Genomic DNA, 23,065 nt, shown 5'->3' with positions numbered 1-23,065 from the left:
GCTTACAGTCTCATAGGAGAAATGGATATGTAAAAGAAGAGTTAAAATATAGGGTGTTTTGTGAGGCAATCCCACTTACATGTGGAATTTTAAAAAGTTGAATTCACAGAAGTACAGAGGAGAGTGATGGTTACGAGGAACAGGGGTGTGGAGGAGATATTGGTAAAAAAATACAAAAAGGTATGGAGTAGCAAATGGTCAAGGTGAGTCCTAAGCAGGTTCTGGTGCACTCTGCTGTCTCTGGCAGTACTGCAGGGAAACTGGGGCAAGCCTCACACAGTGCTCGTCCACCTTGGACGAGGAAAAGGAGACTGTTGGGTATTGAAGAAGATGCGTGCAGAGCAGAAAATTTGCTCTTTTTGCCCTGACCAATGCCACATCTGAAACAAAAACATAGGAATGTCTGCTGATGTTTTATTGATGTTTGTTATTTTTCTAGTCTAATAGAATTTGGGGACACTCCAGAACCACAGCTTCTTTAATAATCGATGTCTAGAAAAAGAGAGTACTCTATAAACAATTCCCAAGCTGAGGAGTCAGCACACTTTTATTACTCCCTGGTGCTGCCACTTACCTGAAGGCTCTGATAGAAAGTCTGAAGTTCTAGACAGTTCATTATTATTCATTGACTTATACTGTGTATTTTGTTATTAGGGGTTTATCATTATGTCCTCATTTGTAAAGTCTTTAGTACTTCAGTACATGTCCAAAAAAGTTTGATATTATTAGAATATAGCTAGGAGTAAAAACGAGTTAAGTGAGGACATTATACTTTAATATAAGTTATTATGGGGAAGTGTTGAGAAATATAAATATTTATATTTAAATCATAATTCATATTTAAATAATAAATATAAATATTAGGCACCTATTTGAACTGATGACCACACTTAACTACTGTTTCCTTATGATTCCCAAGTTTACAGATTCTTAGAAGTCAGATTCTAAGATATTTTTGTAGTGAATCTTTGTTCAAAAATATTTTTTCCGCTGAATGTATGATAAACACCTCTTAACTTTGTATTATATATATATGTATGTACACAGACATATACATATAGATATACTTTTTGTTTGTTTTGCTTTTTATTGTTCCATGTTTTGAACTGAAGAGTCAGGAATTTGATATAGTAGACAGGACGGAAAATTATTGGTAACCAACACTGTGCATCTGATTGACACTAAAATACTCCATATATTTTCTTAATCCAGACAGCTTGGAGGTGGACACAGCTCTTGTTCAAAGTTAAATGTTCTGCTCTAGATCTAGGGCATCCTCCACTCATGCAACATGGTTTCCTAGATCAGGCAAGATTTATTCTAGGATGATTTACGGCAACATTTATGTGAGCCCCTGCCAGAGACAGTGCACAGATTTCTTCAGCCCTCAGTGGAAACTACTTCCACAGTTTCTTCTCTCTGCTCATTCCTCCTTCCAACTTAACTTTTCAGGATGTAACAGAATTCCACCTACCCACTTCCATAATCACTCAATTTAACAATGAACATTTATTAAGCATTTGAGAACTCTAGGTCAGGCAAAGAGTTCCCTTTAAATAAATTTTGCATTTAATTCCTAACATACCTTTAAAAGACAAGGCCTCATTATTGACCTCCATATGGATGGTGGGCAGCTCACCTATGTTTACGCATCTAGCAAGGGGCCCATAAGCTTTGGATCCAGAACCTGTGCAATTAAACATTTTTATTATATTATTTTGATGATAATCATGGGATGTGGTGGTTCTCAAATAAACGTAAAAAAGATGTAAAGAAGTTTGGTAGTGAGCAGGTCTGGCTACCTAAGGAAGCAGCCCTCATGCAGCACGGCAACCTCTCCTACTCCTGGTCAGGCAAGGCCTGGGTTTCAGAAAGCTGAGGGTGCAGTACCAGTGGGGTTTTCTCCATTGGCCCTTCCTGTTGACTCTACCAGATCTACTCTTCTCTCCTAAGCCTATGTAAACTTTAATTGGTGGGAGATCCTTTTGGGGTTGGTTTAACTAGCAACCAATAGTCCAAGGTACAACACTACTGAAACTGCGTATCCTTTTCTGTTTTTCTTATTACTATTTCATGGGTTTTTTTTTTTTTTTTTTGAGATGGAGTCTCACTCTGTCACCAGCCTGGAGTGCAGTGGCGAGATCTCTGCTCACTGCAACCTCCAACTCCCTGGTTCAAGCAGTTCTCCTGCCTCAGCCACTCAAGTAGCCGGGATTACAGGTACATGCCACCATGCCCGGCTAATTTTTGTATTTTTAGTAGAGACGGGGTTTCACCATGTTGGCCAGGATGGTCTCGGTCTCCTGACTTCGTGATTTGCCCACCTCGGCCTCCCAAAGTGCTGGGATTATAGGCATGAGCCTCTGGGCCCAGCCTATCTTATGGTTGTTTTAAAAGAGTTGGGAGAAGGTGAAGGAGATGCTAAAGGCCAACTCATCATCTTAGGCTGGATGTTGTACATTGGGAATTTTATACACAAAGCTGAAACTTCTGAGGAACTATTCAATATTTTTGGTTCTTCCCCTCATCTTGGTTAGTCAGCATGAAGGGCATCCTCTTCAGCTTGTATTTCATAACCTTTCTTTGGTGTTGTCACTCCCTCTAATTCCAGGTTTAGAAAAGTAATTACTATGAGAACACATGTGGAGAAGCACAAGGAGGAAAATGAGTCGACACGGTTCTGGTGTGCTACCCTGGGATGGTGTGTTTTCATTAGACGAAGCGGGAGCCCCTGGCCATCCCTCTTCTCGGCATCCCTCACAGTTTGTTAGTTTGTTGGTGTTCATGGTTGCACTTCTGCTAACAGATGACACATTTCAGTAACTTGATTTTACCTTTGATGAAGTAGTACTCAAATGCAAATAAGCTATATTTTCAGCCATTACTGATAAAGTAATGAAATTCTGGCATTACCAAAGAATTTCATCAGGATGTTGTAGCCTCAGGAAATCTGCAATCTCAGCTGGGTTTTAAGGGTAAGCTGCTGTGCACACAATTTAATTAAACACTGAGTGGAAATGGTGGGAAACACAGCGTGACTGACCTGTGCACTGCTGGATAGCACTAGTCTGTGTGCCTTTGTTAAAGGCAGCTTTGATGGTTGGTATAGAAGGCCACTATGGGTAACAGAAGAGAAAGGAGGTTGGCTGACTCCACCCCCAACTAGCATGTGGTAATTGTCCAGTCACTCAGCCTCTCTGAGACAAAAATGTTGTCCTTTGTTTAAAAAAGAAAAGCATAAAGCTGGGAGTGGGGGGATTAACAGTCATATAAATCACCTCACAAGACTGTAAGGAAGACAATGGGATAACTGATACTACAGTGCTTTTAAACTAAATTATTATTCAAATGTGATGTTATACTCAATTTTTGTTGTCTTTAAATTAAAACAAATGAAAGTCTTCTATTTGTTAAGTCAAGATTATACATGTGCTGACTACTTTTCAACCTGGAAGCGTCTTTTCATAGTCCCTTCCAGTCTATGGTCAACAAAACTTTGTACACAAAACAGGGGAAGCAGTTATGTCCTTTAAGCTCAGCCTCTCCCCCATAACAAACGTTTCTTCTCCGCGTCACCCTCCTCCTTTCCCTGCCTCTGACAAGACATTGCACCTGAGTTAAAGAAAGTGTCATAATTCTACCCCACAGGTCCTATGAATTACGAAAACTCATCCCCTCCATTCATAACATATGTTCTGACACACATGTTCCATTACTGGAATGAGATTAAAATATGCTGAGCAACTGAAACTTTCTCTTACATTTTATATGCCTTGAGGAACAGCAGATGTTATTTTTTAAAGGGTAATTGGTTTTTATAAAGGCTGATATTGGTACCACAGTGAAGATGCTGAGCTGCGCAAACTGTTTTGTCCCTAAATGTGCACACAACATAGGATTTATCTTATGTACCGTTTTATCAACTTTTAAGTTTTCAAGTTCTGAGGAAATTATTAAAGTTTTGCCACTTATTTTGTAATGGAAAACAAGAGAAAAGGGGGAAGTGAGGAACTGTGAAGCATATATTGTATGCTGAGAATTTGGCCAGATATTTTCAAGCATATTATCATTTTTTGTTTCTAAAAGCATCCAGTGGGTTGTCTTTATTGTATCTACCTTACAGATGAGAAAATAAAATCACTAATTAAAACACATGGAAAGATATTATTTTAAAAATCAGCTTATGTTTCATTTTTATCCCTGTCCATGAATATATTCACATGATTTGTCAATCAGTACTTTTTGGTTATAAATAATCTGGCATGATTATGTCTCTATTTTGTACAGTTATATCTGTTTGTTATAATTCTGCATTTACATCAGGTCATAGTTACACTTCACTATCTGGGGCAGGGGGCTCTGTGAAAGAAAAGCAGAAACCCTACAGCTGGAGCCTTAATTGTTTATGACTAACAACAATAAAACTTCCCATGACTGTAGTATCTAGTCATAAGCGGCAGCACTGTCAGAGTACGTATTGACTTTGTTTACAGGGGAAATACTGCACAGGTAAATCATCATCATAATCATTACGATTATCATCATATCACCATAATCTTAAACCTTCCTTAACATTTGATGTCGAGGGCACAAAATATAAGTAAACAAGGTAAATGTTCAAAGCCAGCCACTAATGGGGGCTTCTATATGTCAAGCAAACACATAGTTACGTCAACCTTGTCCCCACGAGACACTTCGCACTAAGATAACAAATTGTTTCAAACGTGATTTTATCCAGATATATTTGTTTGTCTCTTTCCTCATCTAATTGCATTTTAATTCACATTAAAAATTTCAGGTATTACCTGGGGAGAGTAGGAGGTGGGAAGTGAGATGTGAGGTAGGGACTGTCACAGCTCCTACACTCCAGTGTCATTATATGTAATTTGTAGGGAAGAGGAGTGAAGCTGGCTTTAAATAAACTCCCTCATTCCACTTCTGAGATTTATAGGCTTTAAACAGCCATGCTTTTTGTCAGTAGGTATGCCTTTTTGCTGAGGGGAATTTAAACATTTACCTGAGATCTAATTTCATTTAGAAAAAAAAGGGCTAACTACACAGATATAGAATCAGGTACTACAGTCTTTTTCAACTACGCTGTTTTAAAGTAAAAAATACAGAAACCTTCCCTCAGAATCTGTCTTTGTGTACGTGTTCTATTTCAGCAGTATTTCCTTCAACCTTAGCAGGCTGAAGCAGAAAGAACATTCAGCCTACTAAAAATGTGTTCATAAAAAATGAACTGCAATTATGGTTAAAATCTCAGAGTGTATAACAATTTATAAAATGTATTCTCTTACAAAATGCATCTACACTCCCTAGTAGCTTTGAAAATGGACAAAGAATAAACAAAAAACAAATAGTAGATGTTAGACTTAAAATTAATCATATAAACAATCATATTAAAGGTAAGTAGTACAAACACTCCTATTAAATGGCAATGATGGCTGGGCGTGGTGGCTCACGCTTGTAATCCCAGCACTTTGGGAGAACGAGGCGGGCGGATCACGAGGTCAGGAGATCGAGACCACGGTGAAACCCTGTCTCTACTAAAAAAAAAATACGAAAAAATTAGCCGGGCGTGGTGGCGGGCGCCTGTAGTCCCAGCTACTCGGAGAGGCTAAGGCAGGAGAATGGCGTGAACCCGGGAGGCGGAGCTTGCAGTGAGCCGAGATTGCGCCACTGCACTCCAGCCTGGGTGACACAGCGAGACTCCGTCTCAAAAAATAAATAAATAAATAAATAAATGGCAATGATGGTCAGATTAGATGAGAAAGCAAGATCCAACAATATGTTGCCTACAAGAAACACACTTTAAATAAAAAAGGCTCAAATAGCCTAAGTGTAAACACATGGAAAAATATATATTATGCTAATAATAGTTTTAAAAAAAGCTGGATTGGCTATATTAAACAAAGTAGATTTCAGTGCGAAAATTATTATAAAAGGTAAAGAAAATTATTTCATAATGATTAAGATGTTCTTTCATCAGAGGACATAATCCTAAACATGCAAACACTTAATAACAGAGCTTCAAAATGCATGAAATGAAACCTAGTAAAACTGAATGAAACAGATAAATCCACAATTACAGTAGGAGATTCTAGTACCCCGTCTCGGTAACTGATTGCACAAGAAGACAGAAAATAGGGATTCAGAAGTATTAATTATCACTATCAACCTATATGATTCATTGATATTTATGGAATGTTTCACCTAACAGAAGAACATGTATTCTTCTTCAAGTTCATTTGGAATTTTTACCAAAACAGACCATTAAACAAGTCATTAAACAAGTTTCAACAAAGTTAAAATCATTTAAATCATGTAAAGTATATATTTGTACAATAGATTAAAATAAGAAATCAACAATAGCGACTTCTCTGAAAAATCCAGGAATATTAGGAAACTAATAACACATACTTCATAATCAATGAATCAAAGAAGAAACTAAAAGGGAAATTAGCAAGTATTTCAAGCTGAATGAAAATGAAAATACAACTTATCAAAATCTATGGGCTGGAACTTCTGGCTTCTGCCCCAGGAAGTAGAAAGCTATAAGGAGCCTCATTTCCACCCTTATAACAAACTTCAAGTTCATGATCTTTTACAAATGCACTGGAGAGTTGAGCTTGCAGAACAACCACCTGGCCTAAAATCTAGAGAGATATCAACCTTGCAGGGAGAGATGTGAGCAGGAGCTCACCTTAGACAGATGAAATCAAAGGTCAGTAAGAAAAGTTCAGCTGAGTAGTTAACAAAATGGTGAAACCTACTGTGCAGGCTGGTGGGACAGTGAGAAATCCTTTCTCAACCCAGAAGTTGGGGGAGTCTTCCCTCTTGCAGGCACTTGCTCCACTGGCCATTGGCAGAAACTCACATGCACTCCACTGAGAACTCTACTTGGCCCTCACAGAAAATATCAGAAAAAGCCCTAAAGGTTAAATGACTCAGCCTATAACCTGCCTTATCTCCACCACATCTTGATTTTTGGGTAGGTGTAGTTCCATTCATCTCAGTAACTAACTGCATAATTCAATAAAACCATCATTGTGCATTTTTTCATACGTCCAATAAATTATTTGATGAGACATATAATCTCAAATTATCACTTGAGCAGGCAAAGAAGCCATTATCTTCACTTGGTGAGTAGAAATAATTAGGCAAAAGTGATGGGTGATGTGCAAACGGGGCATATGAAGAGAGGGTTGGAATGGAGTCAGAGCACCCTGAGGCTGACTGCACGCCTCTCATTGTGTTCCATTTCCCACAGATAGTGTGTTTACTTTCTTCAGGGAGTGATTAAACACGTGTATTTGTCTTTCTTTTTAAATGACAATTGATATCGTGCAAGGAAACACAAGAGTGAAATGCTGAGAAGTGAATATTTTAGTGAATACCAAATTATCCATCTGTATGTGACTGATTGCTCAGTCAACCAAAATCCCCTAGCCCACCCCCTAAAAAAAAAAAGAGATGGTAATATTTACATTTTTCCTAAGGATATTATGTAGTTAAACTAATTATAGTTTATGAAATTGCTGTGAAAGCCTCGTATGAAAAGAGACATGCATTTATTATTGCATGTAATAGGACACTATCAAAATATGATGCAAAAGGAATGCCCTCTAAACATTACAATAATGTTTAAGTTGCTATTAACAGAAATATTTTTTAGAGGCAAGCACACATCAGGGACAATGTAGGGCATCAGAATTCTGCTAAAGTTTGTCCCACTGAATTCTTTGGAAAAAATATGACAACCTAAAAAAATCCAGTTGGCAAAAATTCATGTGAAAGAAAATAGGTAAATCTCCACCATGTCCTACAGAAGTTCTGGAATGCCTCCCTTAACACTGACTTTAATAACTAATGTAGGAGAGTTGGTTATAGGGCCAACTGTTGTAATTTGCCATTTTCATCATTGGTCATAGTCCTTTTTGAATCAGTTTTGAAGCACAAATTAAACTGCCAGTCAGAAATTAAAAGTTATTTAAGAAAAAACTTATTTTGAAATATAGCTTTACATGAATTGGCAAAGGCAGTACAGAGAAGTGATGTGTACTCTTCACCTAGTTTCTACCAATGGTTACATCTTATAAAATTACAGTACAATATCGAAACCAGGAAATGATGTGTCTATCTAGTTGTATGACACGTTTAGGGTCCATAACCCCCACCACAATCAAGGAGAACGACTTCACTACCACAACAATCCTCATCGCTACCCTTTACAGTTATACACAGCAACCACTAATTTGTTTTTTCTCTATAATTTCCTCAGTTCCTCAGGTTCCTAGATGGTCTGTCTCCCCTACATTTTTTCATTCTTATGTTTATTTTATATGTAAAGTGCCTTTTAGAATGTACTTATCAGGAAGAATATATTCAAGACATGTACTTCATCTTTCCGGAGCAGAAGTTGGCAATATGATGGTGAATACAGTGTCCCTTTATTCTTGAGTGATTCCAGTTGCCTCTGGTAAACAGGAAGTTTCCTATTCAACCTCACCTTTCTTGCCAAAAATTGCATGACAGTTGAGCTGTCACATGTATCACTGGATTTTTTTGAACAGGAAAAAAGTGAAAGGACAACATTTTTAGAAGAATGCAATTATAAGAGAGTGACATGAAAATCCTAGAAAGGAGTGGGATGGCATTCCTCATTAAGAGTAATTTGTAACATTTAGGAACAATTAAGTACATAAAGAAATCATAGCCTATCAGTAGCTTTAATTTTATTACTAAATAGCAACCAGTTCAATGAATATGCCACATTGTGGTAATCCATTTAGTAGTTGACGGATATTTGAGTTGTTTCTAGTTTTTGTCTACTGTATTAGTCCATTTTCACACTGCCGATAAAGACATATCTGAGACTGGGTAATTCATAAAGAAAAAAAGGTTTAATGGATTCATATTTCCATGTGGCTGAGGAGGCCTCACAATCATGGCAGAAGGCAAAAAGCATATCTTACATGGCAGAAAACAAGAGAGAATGACAATCAAGCAAAAGCGGTTTCCCCTTATAAAACCATCAGACCTTGTGAGATTGATTCTCAACTACAAGAACACTATGGGGGAAACCGCCCCCATGATTCAGTTATCTCCCACCAGATCCTTCCCACAACACATGGGAATTATGAGAGCTACAATTCAAGATGAGATTTGAGTGGGGACACAGCCAAACCACATCATCTACTATGAATAATGTTGCTATGAATATATATATATATATATTTTTTTTTCTTTTTTTTAAGGCGGAGTCTTGCTCTGTTGCCCAGGCCAAGATTCAATGCAATCTCAGCTCACTGCAACCTCCACCTCCCAGGTTCAAGCGATTCTTCTGCCTCAGCTACCCGAGTAGCTGGGATTCCTGGCGTGCAACACCACGCCCAGCTAATTTTTGTATTTTTAGTGGACAAGGGGTTTCGCCATGTTGGCCAGGCTGGTCTCGAACTCCTGACCTCAGGTGATCCACCCGCCTCGCCCTCCCAAACTGCCGGCATTACAGGTGTGAGCCACTGTGCCCAGCCGCTATGAACATTTAAGTCTTAGAGTGGACATATATTTTTTGGAGTGGAATTGCTGGGTTATATGGTAAGTATATGCTTTTGCTTTTTTTTTTTCCTGTAAAATTTGGTATCAGCTTTATTAGGGAAAACATCAGGTCTCTTTACATGTTGAACAGGAACTGCTAGTTAACAAGACACGATTAACTTGCTAGGAATGGACAAGGACAGCGACAGGATGGTGCTTCACAGCCTCCTGCTGATGGCACCTTCATTCTGGCTGCAGAATTCTCCCAGAAAGGGTCCTGGGCTCTTCAGCAGGCATTTACTTGGAAGCACAGGTCAGCGTATCTGTCCAAAGTTGTCCAGCCTCCGGCCTGACCCATGTCTTCAGGCAGCTCCGAGGCAAGAGCAAAAGAGACAGGTTCCCTGCCCCTTTTTTACCCACTGGATCAGCTTCTACGACTTGGCCAAACTATCTTTCTTTCTGTCTGCCATGCTGGGAAACCCAATGATAGCAAGACTCAGAGTCAGGCACATTTGGAGGGCAGGTCCATCGGCCACTCTTCACTTCTGTGGGCTCCGATGCCAGCAGAGCCACCTCAGCAGCTGCTACCTCTTGCCGGAGGCAGTTTCTTCTGGCCTCACCCACCCAGCCAAGGAGGGGCTGCTGCCAGGGGCCCTGATGTTGCTGGCAACTGCTTTCAAAGGAAGAGTGAAAGTTGTGAATGGTTTCCTGTAAAATTTGTCTCTCGCGTCCCTTGCCTGTGTTGAGTTCAGAAATCGCTGCCAGAATCTGCTGCCTGGACCCATCTGTCTTAATTCCCAGCTCCTTCAAGTCACCGTCAGTCAGCGTAAGGAACACTTCCATGTCCACCTCTTGTTCCTCAAAAATGGGCTGATATTTCTCAAGTGATAATTTCTTAAGGATTCCAGTCAGTTCATCCTCATCTGTGATGGTGCCACTGCTGGAGCCCCCACTGCTCTTGGACTGCTGATGCGATGACGAGGAAGACACTGAGGACTCTGCAGTGTGCCCTTTGGGTGAGGGGGAGGGCGTGAAGGTTGGGAAGGTGCTCTTGGAGGTAGTGGAAGTTCCAGACGGAGGCCTTTTGCTGGTCTCCAATTTCGTGCCAACAGGAATGCTGCCACCTGCAGCGGAGGCTGGACGCTCAGACGGGCTGGACCCCGGTGCTGGCCCCACAGGGCTTGACCGATGGCTGGGTTTCTGCTCCGATAATCCGGCTGCTTTTTTCCTCTGGGCAGCGATTTGGGACAAGACGTTGTCTATGCTGCCACCTGAACGGTTAAGCAGCTCCCCACCGTGCCGGCTCACACCTCCTACCCCACTGGAGCCGCCCGATGAATGAGACGAGTGGTTGAAGTTTCCAGAATTGGCAACAGAGGCTGGGCTTCTGGAGAGGCTTGGAAATTTAACAGACCTGATGGGTGTAGTGTCTGTGCCCCCGCCGCCCACAGGGTGGCCCCTGCTGGCTCTCTGGGGCAGTACAGTCTTCATGTGGTCTGCCTTCCCGTTATGACGCATCCGGGACCGATCAGAGCTCCACAGCTCAAAACTGGAAGGGGGTAGGAATGGGGGGATGACTGCTTTCAGCTTGTCACTCGGGAGTCTGGTGAGGGGGGCTCCGTTTCGAAGCATGGTTGTCAATAACGTGTCTTCCTTTTCTCCGCTTGTGCTCCCAGGACCATTGTCTTTGGTCACAGGGGCTGCATCAGGGAGTGCAGAGCGGCTTGTCTTGTCCTGGGGGGCAGCCCTCATTGTGGAGTCCAGAGCTGGCTCAGGCTCGTCAGAGAAAGGCAAAGGCTGGTTGCTGGACAGCCCACGGGGCAGCGTCTGCATCAGTTTGAGCTTTCGGAACAGATTGGACATTCGGTTCCCCCAGGACTTCAGCCCGCCCTTATCATTGGGCAGCACTGGGATGCTGCAGGGCTGTCGGAACTTCGAGTGGGGCAGGGGCGGCTGGTGGCTCGGCCGGCCTTTGTCTTTATTCACCTGCATGCAGGCAGATGCCAGCAGTCGAACAAGTTCCGTGTCATCATTCAGCAGCATCACCAGGTCAAAGGCCGTGTATCCATTTTTTGCACGAAGAGTGACATCGGCCCCTTGGTTTAGCCTTGGTTTAGCAGATATTTGACAATTTCCTTATTCCCATGGTAGGTTGCCTTCATGAGGACCGTCCAGCCATGCACGCTGTCCTGCTTGTCAATATCCGCGTGCCTCTCCACCAGCAGCTGCACCACAGCCAGCTGCTCCGGCGTCGCCCAGTACCCATCGACCAAGTTCACGTGGCTGGGGTCTTCATCAGCAATCTCTTTGACCAGCTGGAAGTTTCCCATTTTCAATTCATGGAAAATATCAGGTCGCCTTTTCTCCTCATCTGGCCGCCCGCATGAGCGCGCTCCAGCCCTAGTGGTTGCGGCTGCTGACCGAGGCACCGCGGCGCAGCAGGAAGCGCACCAGCGAGCGGTTCGTGGCCCCCGGCCACGGCAAACTGCAGTAAGGTATTGCCCGCCTGGTCCGAGCAGTCCACGGGCACCGGAGCCCCGACTGCTGCCGCCGCTGCGGCCCCGGGCCCGGCCGCCTCGGCCCCCTCCGGCTCCATGCCGCGCTCGGTTGGCTCCGTCGCCCCCGGCTCCAGCAGCCGCCGCGCCGTCTCCGTGTCGCCTTGGTCACACGCACGCAGCAGCAGCTGGAAGGCCGGAGGCAGCCCGCCCTCGCCCATCGCCCATGCTTTTCCTTTTTAAGAAACTGCCGAACTATTCTCCAAGGTGGTGGCACCATTTACATTCCCACCAACAAAGTATGACAATTAGGATTATTACAGTTAGGACAATTCCAGTTTCTTCCAATCTATAAACATAGTGTCTCTCTCCATTTACTTGAGTATTCTTTATTTTCTAATAGCTAGTTTTATAGTGTTCCATGAACAGGTCCTGCACACCTTTTGTAAGATCTACATTTAAGTATTTTATTTTTTAATGCTCTTGTGAATGAAATTCTTTTCTTAATTTGATAATCAGATTGTTACTACTACATAAAAAAGAAGTGATTTTTGTATATTAACCTTGTATCCTGTTAACTTGCTAAAATTCACTTATTGGTTGGTGTCTTTTAGATTTCTAGATTTCTTAGAAGATCTCCATATAGGATCATGTTATCCATACACAATAATGTATGGAGAGACAGTCCACTTTAAGCAGCTTGCACTTCTACATGTTTTGTTGGGTGTGCTAAGACTACAAAGGCCTAAAAGCTCTTTTATGGACCCTTTTTTCATGGCTGTTTATGCAGCTGGTAACCTTGAGAGGTGAGGTTACATTTTCTTCCGCACAAAGAGCTTTCTCACTTACTACTTGCTATAACTGCAGTAGATTCCCCAAGCTCATTATTTCTCAGCTGCAATACAAGTCTGCTATGAGTGTAATATTCATACGTGCCCTACTGCATTGCCCCTGTGGGCCTCAGGGGCAAAGGAGACAGATACAAATATGCTGAAACTCATGTTGTTTGTGGTGCCATGAGTAACATAGTTCGCAGGTGTTGTCATTCTTTAATTTTAGCCATCCTAGAGAACATATTATCTCTCTATGATATTAACTTATATTTCTCCAATGGTTAATGATTTTAATACCAAACGTTGACCAGGGTAAGAAGCAACTGGAATTGACATACATTGCCAATGGGAGGAGTATAACATGTTCAAGGGCTTTTGGAAAATAGTTTGACAGTTTCTTTAGAGTTTCACATACTGAAATTCCACTCCCAAAAGAGATGTAAAAGAATGTTTGTAGAAATTTATTCATAATAGATCCATACTGGAAACAAGCCACAAGTGTCCATTTTAAAAAGAATTGATAAACAGCACAACTGAAATCTACTCAGCAATAGAAGGGAATGTGCCACAAATCCATGCAACAGCACGGATGGATCTCAGAAACCTTATGCTCACAAAGGGCGCTGGATACAAAAGCTTCTGTATGATTCTGGTACTGTATGACTATTTGTAAGTTCAAAAGCACAAGCCAACCTAAATAATATGATAGAAAGTAGAACAGCGATAGGTGGGAGGTGCCTAATCAATAAAAAGTATTAACAAATGCTAAGGGAGTGATGAAATGATCTGTAACTTGATCTGGGCTCTGGTAATACAGGCGTATACATCTGTAAATATTAACCAAACGGCACACTTTATGCATTTAATTGTATTTTAAGTTATGCCTCAATTTCAAAAATTTTAAAAATAATTTTTAAAGTGACCCAAGAGAATCAGACCAGCCAAATATTTCTTGTTCTCATGTCTAATCTATATTAACATCCTTATGAATATTTTGTTTGTTTGAATGCTACTTCCTGTCATAGTACTAACAACCTATTTTAGATGAATTTTAATTAAAGTTACATATGCTGCTGAAGCATACTGTTTGCCTAAGTAAATAAGATTAATTTCTTTAAAATCTACATATTTCTTCAACCAAAACACATTTTGCTATAGATGTTACTTTGTTTGGCCTGTAGTCAAGCTGAATCATTCAACATTTGTAACATACATTGTCATATGCTACAAATCTGAGGGAAAAAAGCATAAAAATAGAATGCCACTGGACTTACTAGTTCTAAGAACTATTAAAAGGCACAGATAAAAAATTTAGTAAACAATATCCTCAGGCAAAATATTTTCCGTCGTATTAATGTCCTACTTTTCAGGCCCTTCGTTGTATATGTAAATTGGCACATCTAACACCTAGGCACACTGGGAAGCTTAGTGTAGCTTCTGACCTATAAACTAAGGAGGGGAATATGCAAGAATTTTGATTTTATGAAAAATGGGGACCAGGCGTGGTGGCTCACACCTGTAATCCCAGCACTTTGTAAGGCCAAGGTGGGCGAATGCCCTGAGGCCAGGAGTTGGAGACCAGCCTGGTAAACATGGTGAAACCCCATTTCTACTGGAAGATATAAAAATCAGCCGGGCCTGGTGGTGGGTGCTTGTTATCTCAGCTACTTGGGACAAGGGTAATCCCAGCTACTCGGGGAAAGGGAAAGGCAAAAAGGGAAAAAGGGGGAAAAAGGGGGAAAGGAGAAAGAAGGGGAAAGAAGGGGAAAAGGAAGGAGAGGGGAGGGGAGAAGAAAATGTAGGGGAATTTAATTCTTATTAGTTATTTTAAATATTTGCTACATTTACATTATTCTATCAGAGATTGATACTCTTTATATTTTTAAGTTATTGCATACATTTTTATCAATTTCTTTCCTCTAGATTCCTCATACAAAACAATGAAATCTCACATCCTATTCTGTTTTGGGATATTGCACTGTGCAGAATAGTGGAAATTTCAAGTAGTTAAAGATTACATGCTATATAACAAACCATTTATGGGTTATTTCCCCAATGTAAGAATTTTGCCTTTATTTATTAATATGATTTTAAGCTATGGTGCTAAGTTTTCATTAGGAGTTATAGTTTATAATGTGGGAAATAAACATCTTGATATTGAAAAGCCCTTACAAATATCCTGAGCGATTCATTTTGTATTAAAAATATTCAGTAATTATTTTCTCTGCCTCTTAATCACTGAACCTAGTCAGTGTGCCAAGAAAGCATGATCACGTGGAAGGACATCTTAATAGTGGAGAAATACGAGGAGTGGAGGGAAAAGATCCAGTATGTTTCCATTTACTCTGTTTGCAGTTTATCACACAGGTTTCTAAATTATCCTTGTCTATGAAATTCATTCCCATACACCAACGTTAATTTCCATTCAAACCCACGGGCTTGCTCCCTAATTGTACTCTGCACATAAGAGTTCATGGTTTTCAATATACAAAGAAAGCCCTTCTGAATCATTAATAAACTAATGCTTCTGGCTGAGAATGAGAGTTAATGCAAGCACTTTCTAAAAACAGAAAAAGAGGGCAAAAATACATATATGCTTTTGCCTAGCCAGTTTCAATTTGCTTCTAGCAAAATTATCCATTTCATCTCTACTCCTGCACTTCTATTTCACATTAACAAAGGAGAATATGTACTTATTAAAATGGAAAGTTGTCTCACATAAAATGCTACTGAGCCAATCCAATGAATGTTTGCAATTAAAGGTATAATAATCATAAAAAGAAAACTTGATAAGCAAAAGAATAATCAAATACTAGCATGAGTTACTAAGTGTTTTATTTCTTAAGCTTCTGTATAAATAACTTTGGATCACATAGTTTTCTTAAGGAGACACTTAAGAAGAATGACAAATGGAGTTCTACTTTTTCTTTATTTGCCTTTTCTTGTATCAAATGCCCCATCATATTTTAGAAATCTTGGTTTTGAAGAAAAATTTAGCAATGTGCATTTCCAGGAAATATCAATGTAAACTTAATGACAACAAAGTCAGGTTTAATAGTCAAATCCAAATTTCAAGGATTTCATATTTTATATCATGGCACCAATTTTCCTGCAGCTGAATATACACAATCTGACTATACCTATATAAGTCAGTATATACTGAAATATATATGTACGTGTATACTGACATATATAGTCAGTATATATGACTGTATGACTATATATAGTCAATAGTTATATAGTCAGTATATACTGACATATATGTATATGTGTATATGTACTGACATACATATATGTGTGTTTATACGCACACACACTGACCATGTATGTACTGACATATATGTGTGTGTGTATATATATATATACACACACACTGACCATATATATGTATATATTCCTGCAACTGAATATACACACACACGCACACACACACAAACACATACATATACATTCAGCTTCAGGAAAACTGGTGCCATTATATAAAATATAAAGTTCTTGAAATTTGGATTTCACTATTAAGTACACACTGACTCTCTCTAAATATATATATATGTATATATATACATATAGTATATATTTAGTACATAGTACATACACACACATATATACATATGTGTTGTGTATTTACATTTATTGAACACATTAAAATCTATTAATTTGCAAAAATTATATATACAAAATTAATCATACACTTGTGATTAATCTTTTCATTCTTTCATGTTTCTTTGCATAAAGAAGTAAGAGAGTTGTTTGGATATTAGAGTGGAAGAGGATACATACATAATCAGAAATTTCTAGAGGAAACATGAAGAGATGTCAGACTATTTCTCCATTTTTTACTGATAATGCTTTCCAGAATCATGACTTTTGATTTTTGTTGTGCTATAATTACTCGCTCTTTACAGTGTCCACTTACTTCCTTGAGGGATATGACAGGAAGATTGAGAAAAACTGTGGCTGGAAGGCCAGCAGTGCTGTAGAGACCCTGGGACCTGGGCCCTTCTTCTTTGGCTCCAGGTCATCCTGTGGTCTCCCCACCTTCCTCCTGCTTCCCTGGGCCCTCATCACAACACTTCAGACTTCTGTCCTTGTCTTGTTGCAACATCTTTTCTAAAATGTATTTTACAATAATTTCTCTACATTTCCTAAGCGTCTGAAACACAGTATGACAATTTCATATATATTAATACTTTAAACTATACAATTCCTCATTCTGGTTTAGGAAAAATTACAAATCAGTTTAAAACTATTTTGGCAAGCAATCTAAATTAACTACAGAATATCTTCGTATTGCTTTCCTGTAATAGGAAAGAGGTGGTGATGAGATGGTTACACAGGCAATTCTTTATGAAAGCTATGGAATTCAGGGCATTGCTAATTCTTACTAAAATATGTGGAAACTTAGCAACTTTGAGCATCATAAAAAATAAATAGGAAGGTACATGGAAGAAAAACCATGTTCTCTAAAACCCCATAAAGCTAAGTTTTCTAAATATAATGAAATGTAAAATTTTTGAAAAATCTGACTTTTTTCTGGTTTATTTTCCTTTTTAATTTTTAATTTTTGTGGGTATGTAGTAGGTGTATATGTTCATGGGGTACATGAGATATTTTGATACAGGCATGCAATACATAATAATCACATCATAGAGACGGAGGTATCTGACTTAAGCAGCTTTTGTACTGGCCCACACTTAAAACAGTTTAAAGCCAAAATAATGGTATACAAAGAATTATCAGCACAGTCAACAATCATCATCATCATCATCATTTTACATTGTTTCAACCTGAACCAAAGGGAGATCGTTGTATCTACTGACAATACAAAAATCAAATGGGATTATGAGAATGGTCCTGTGTCAGCTAGTTACAAACAGATAATACAAATACATATCCTATTGGAAGGAATAATCCCAAATGGTGATGTTTTACAACACATTATGTACAAAATTAGGCATAAAATCGAACTTTAATTTTCAGTGAAGGAGGAATAAAATAGTGAAGAGCTCTCCAGGTTGACAATTATAGGAATAATTCTAAAACTACTCATCAGCTGATTGGGACTCCTTATAAAATTAATTTAAATGCACCAAAGGCCATATTGTATTTATAATATAGAAGGTAAAACTGGTACAGCCATTTCATAATGAGATTTTTGATATTTTCCTGTTTTTTAAGTTGAATAATTGTGACACAGAGAATGAGAAATGCATTAATCTTATTCTTAGAGGTTTCTCTGTCAAGTTTAAGTTGCCAATGTCATATGCCTGGCAGTGCGGTGGCCAGTTTAAATGGAACCATAAGGGATTCAGTCCATGTAAACTACTTAAACATCACCTGACGGTCCCCTGCCCTGCACCATGGGCTGCCATAACCTAATTTAACAAGCTCTTTCAGAGTTTGGACATTTCTTCGGTAACAACTGACATTACCTGGCATTATTTCATGTTTTATTCTGAATTATTCTACTATAGAAGCTTAAGTTTAATTCCATCTATACATATTATTTAATGTTTGCTTTGTCATACCTCTGAGCTAGATGTTGTGAAACAATGTGCTTAACTGCCACTTTTACTCCCACTGTTGATACTACTAATTGCCGCGTGCAGTGGCTCACGCCTGTAATCCCAGCACTTTGGGAGGCCAAGGCGACCGAGGCAGATCACGAGGTCAGGAGTTGAGCCTGGCCAACATGGTGAAACTCTGTCTCTACTACAAATACAAAAAATTAGCCAGGCATGGTGGCGTGCACCTGTAATCCCAGTTACTCAGAAGGCTGAGGCAGGAGAATCGCTTGAACCCAGGAAGCGGAGGTTGCAGTGAGCCGAGATCACATCACTGCACTCCAGCCTGGGTGACAGGGCGAGGCTCTATCTCAAAAACCAAACCAAAACAAAACAAAACGAAACAAAACAAATTAAAAAAAAAAAACCTACTAATTATAATTTTTGCTTCAGCAGCACTCAGTAGATTTTAGCTACTTTGGATCAGATCATACACTAATTTTTTAATTATGGTAATACACATCACATGAAATTTACCATTTGAACTGTTTTATATGTAAAGTTCAGTAGCATTAAGTGCATTCACGTTGTGCAACCATCACTACCATCCATCTCTAGAGCTCTTTCATCTTCCCAAATGAAAACTCTGAACCCACTGAACAATAGCCCCCATTACCAGCCCCTGGTAACCACTATTCTATTTCTTGTCTCTATGAATTTGACTACTCTAGGTACCTCATATAAATGGAATAATGTAGTAGTTGTCCTTTTGTGTCTGGCTTACTTTCCTTAGCATAATGTCTTGAAAGTTCATCTGTGTTACAGTACGGGCCAGAATTTTCTTCCTACACTGCACTAGGCTTCTCCATTTATCCATCAATGGACAGTTGGGTTGTTTCTCTTTTGGCTCTTGTGGATACACCTGCTCTGAACATTGGTGTAACATAACCTAACTATTTTATGTGTATTAATTCATTTAATCTTCACAACCTATTTTACTCAAGTTAACTATTTCATGGTAGGTACTTTACTAATCCCATTTTATAACTGAGGAAACAAAAACTCAGGGAGATAAAGGAATTTGTCCAAAGTCACACAGTTAGTAAGGGGTAGAGCCTGGATGATTCCAAGCTTATCTCTAAGCACTAAGGATAAGATAGCACCCTTCCTTCAAGGAAGTTAGAACTGCACAAAGCATAAGAAAAGTATACAAACACCTAGTAAGCACACTGGCATGGGGTAAATGCTATGAGAGCTTTTTAAGGGAAGGTGCCAGACATATTTAGCATGCAGGCTTAGTAAAAATCTAGATTAGATCTGGCAGCCAAAATCTAGATTATGACCTGCTTTATATAGCCAGAGAACTAAGAATGGTTTTACATTTGTAAAGCATTGTGTTTAAAAAAAAAAAGGGGGGTGGGGGCTGGGTATGGTGGCTCAGGCCTGTAATCCCAACATTTTGGGACAATGAGGTGGGTGGATTGCTTGAGCCCAGGAATCCAAGACCAGCCTGAGCAACATAATGACACCCCATCTTTACAAAATATATAAATGTTCGCTGGGTGTTATGACCTGTGACTGTGGTCCCAGCTACTTGGGAGGCTGAGGTGGGAGGATCACCTGAGCCCACAGAGGTTGAGGCTACACTGACTGAGCCGTGATCTTGCCACTGCACTCCAAACCTGGGCAACAAAGCAAGACTGTATTTCAAAAAAAAAAAAAAAAGAGAAAGAAGAGGGGAAAAGAAAAAAAGAGAGAAGGAAGCAAGCAAGGAAGGAAGGGAGGAGAAGGAGGGGGAAGGGAGGGAGGGAGGGAAGACAGAGAAAGAAAAAAGAAAAAAAAGAAATGTAACAGAGACCTTATGTGGTCCACAATACCAAAATCATTTTCCATCTGTCTCTTTACAGAAAAAGTTTGCTAACTCCCGTGTTTAAATTTTATTTTTAATTGATGAATAATAATTGTACATTCTTATGAGGTGCAATGTGATGTTTGGATACATGCATACACTGTAAAATGATCAAATCAGGCTAATCAGCATATCAGTCACCTCAAATATGTATCATTCTTTTAGCGATGAGAATAGTTAAAATCCTCTCATATATTTCAAAACAGACAACACTTATTATTAACTATATATTCACTATGCTGTGCAAAAGAACAACAGAAATTATTATTCCTATCTACCCAAAACTATGTACCTACTGACCAACATCTCCCCCTTCCCTATCCGCCCTCTCCTCTAGCCTCTGGTAACCACCATTCTACTCTCTACTTCTGTGAGCACTTCCTTTAGATTCCACATGTAAGTGAGACTATACGGTATTTGTCTCTCTGTGCCTGGCTTATTTCACTTAACATAATGTCCTCCAGGTTCATCCAGGTTCATCCATGTTATCACAAGTGTCAGAGTTCCCTGCATCATGGGTTTTAATCCACACCTTTGATGTACTTGGCTCTAGTAAGTACAAGCGTGGGGAAAATGTAAAACTCTTTTGGTGCAAGCATTCTGCATCATGTTTCAGACTTTTAAAGAAAATTTTAAGTCATCCTCAACAACATCATATAAATTTGAGGCTAGAGAAGATACTGACTATAACCCTGACAAAAGCCACTTGAGCAAATCCGTCAGAATCATTCTGCAGGTATAAATTTTTAAATCACAAATGTAACTTCATTTTTCCATAACCTAGAAAGCTTTCTACTAGGAGCTGGAATTCTGGCTGATACAGAGACTGAAAGTAGTCACAGCAGGTGTCTTTGTCCAGTTAAGGGATAAGCCTGTCAGTTCGTGTCTGTATTGGTAGCAGCCCCTTGAAAATTCCTTCAGGGGTTCTTTTACTTCCCCTTCATCCCCAGAGTTAACTGTGGTCTCTTGTGGCTTTGCTAGTTGCCTTGGTAAAGTGGGGAGGGGAGTGTGTTCAGGCCCCAAGAAGAGGTCAGCACTGCACTGTCCTCAGGGATAGCGACCTGCTGCCGATGGAGCCAAGTCCTCCCATCCCAGGCTGGGACAGTGCTCTGCACGTTTTGGTGCTCCTTTCTCTTCCCTCTGCCAGACCTCAGGCAGCAACATGGTCTTGCTCACCTGCCTTTGGTACCTCAGGGTGTCCTTGGATAACTGGGGCTGTCCTCACCAGCCACCAGAGCTGCCGCAGGGCGTCCAGTCCTGTCACTGAAGGTGCCGCACCACAATGAGGATGCCATGCAGGCTGCTCTTGGAGACTGGCGTTCTCCTTTCCACTACACACTTGAGAGTGCACACTCAGACCCCTGAGCTTCAGTGAAGACTTCCATTAAGCCACCACCGGCAAGGCTCCGCTTGAGAGCAGAGCTTCAGGGCAGTCCCCACCTCCCTATGCATCCTATTGTGCAGTCCTGCTGCGGGTTCCTAGTCTGCGAGAGAGCAGAAAAATTACAACACCTTTAGCCTGCTCAATTCCCTTTCAAACTTTTTCTGCCTCAGACCAAGAGATGCTTTTGGGCTTTAGAAGTGAAGATTAATGCCTTGGTTCATAGTGTCTGCAATGATCCCCTTTTCTCTACACAGAAGACTCAAGACAATCTGAGTTAGGAGCAGAGACAGAGGTCTCAGGGAACTGGTGAAAAATTTCAGTGAGCTTGGAAGCAGGATCCTTTATGTTAATTGTACGTCATCCCACACAGAAATGGCCTTTATAGGAATTATCAGTGCCGTGAAGAAAGTTTTATTTCCATTTTTAAACCTCATATCCCCTCATCAAAAGCTCCCATCATGAGTTTCTGGCTGACTTGCGCCAGGACTCACAGAATGACTCATCCTTACATGAAAAAGTATTTGCACCGGCCTCAAAGGTTTTCAGGAATTACCAGATCAAAGAATTGTTAAAGAAACTTTCCAAAAGCTCATTCTACTTGCCCCTCCAAGCAAAATACTAACTTTGTGATGGATTTTAGACATTCCTAGGCTGTAACAGTGGCAAGAAACTTTTTTCTTTCTTTCTTTTTTTTTTTTTAAATAGGGTTTTGATGTTGCCCAGGCTGGTCTCCAACTCCTGGGCTCAAGGTGATCCAACCGCCTCAGCCTCCCAAAGTGCTGGGATTACAGGTGTGAGCCACCATGCCTGGTCCCGCACAGAAGTTTTTGATGCTAGATGTGCCACCTTCAATGATGGCTGTGTGGATCCAATATCTGCTTCTCTTTCATTCATAAAGTTCACCAAGTTCACATTGGAAAACATTATTCTATGGTTATTCCGGAAAATATTAGATTATCCCCGTTTTGTTTGAAAACTAACTGAAAACACGACATCATGTTCCCGTCTGGCACAAGTGCACAGCAGCCGTGGAAAATGGGGATGAGTGGGTCCAAATTAGTTCCAATTTTCAAACATTCATCCTGTACCACCTGTTCAGTTGCCTGGGTAAAACTGTCCCACGCAGAGAAGCTTTCACCCCAGGTTAATAAAGATGCTTTTCATATTTGTATTTGAGTTGTGGTCACTAGTAATGTTTTCTAGTCCGGACTGGGAAATTTGTATTTCTGTTACTATCTTTGTTTTTATACCTTGAAAAACCATTTAGAGTCACTGATTAATTTCCATAAAGCAGGAACTTTCCGAAATTTAGTAAGAATAGCTAAGTACAAATCTAAAAAAAAAATTATATACTTTAAAAATGCATTCACTGAGATGCCTTATATCCTCTTAATTAAATA

The 23,065-nt window shown here is 40.0% G+C and overlaps 1 protein-coding gene and 1 pseudogene across 1 annotated transcript in view; both read right to left on the bottom strand.

Annotated features, from left to right (window-relative positions):
- LOC116475130 (contactin-associated protein-like 3) overlaps positions 1–23,065 on the bottom strand; it is a 261,759-nt gene that overhangs the window by 194,915 nt on the left and 43,779 nt on the right. The window lies entirely within an intron of this gene.
- LOC116475131 (ankyrin repeat and SAM domain-containing protein 6-like) lies at positions 10,125–12,256 on the bottom strand (annotated as a pseudogene).

The sequence above is a fragment of the Hylobates moloch genome, unplaced genomic scaffold, assembly GCF_009828535.3.
Source record: "Hylobates moloch isolate HMO894 unplaced genomic scaffold, HMol_V3 SCAFFOLD_10, whole genome shotgun sequence".
NCBI lineage: Eukaryota > Metazoa > Chordata > Mammalia > Primates > Hylobatidae > Hylobates > Hylobates moloch.
Note: the sequence above shows the minus strand (reverse complement) of the source record. Positions and strands in the feature narration are given on the sequence as shown.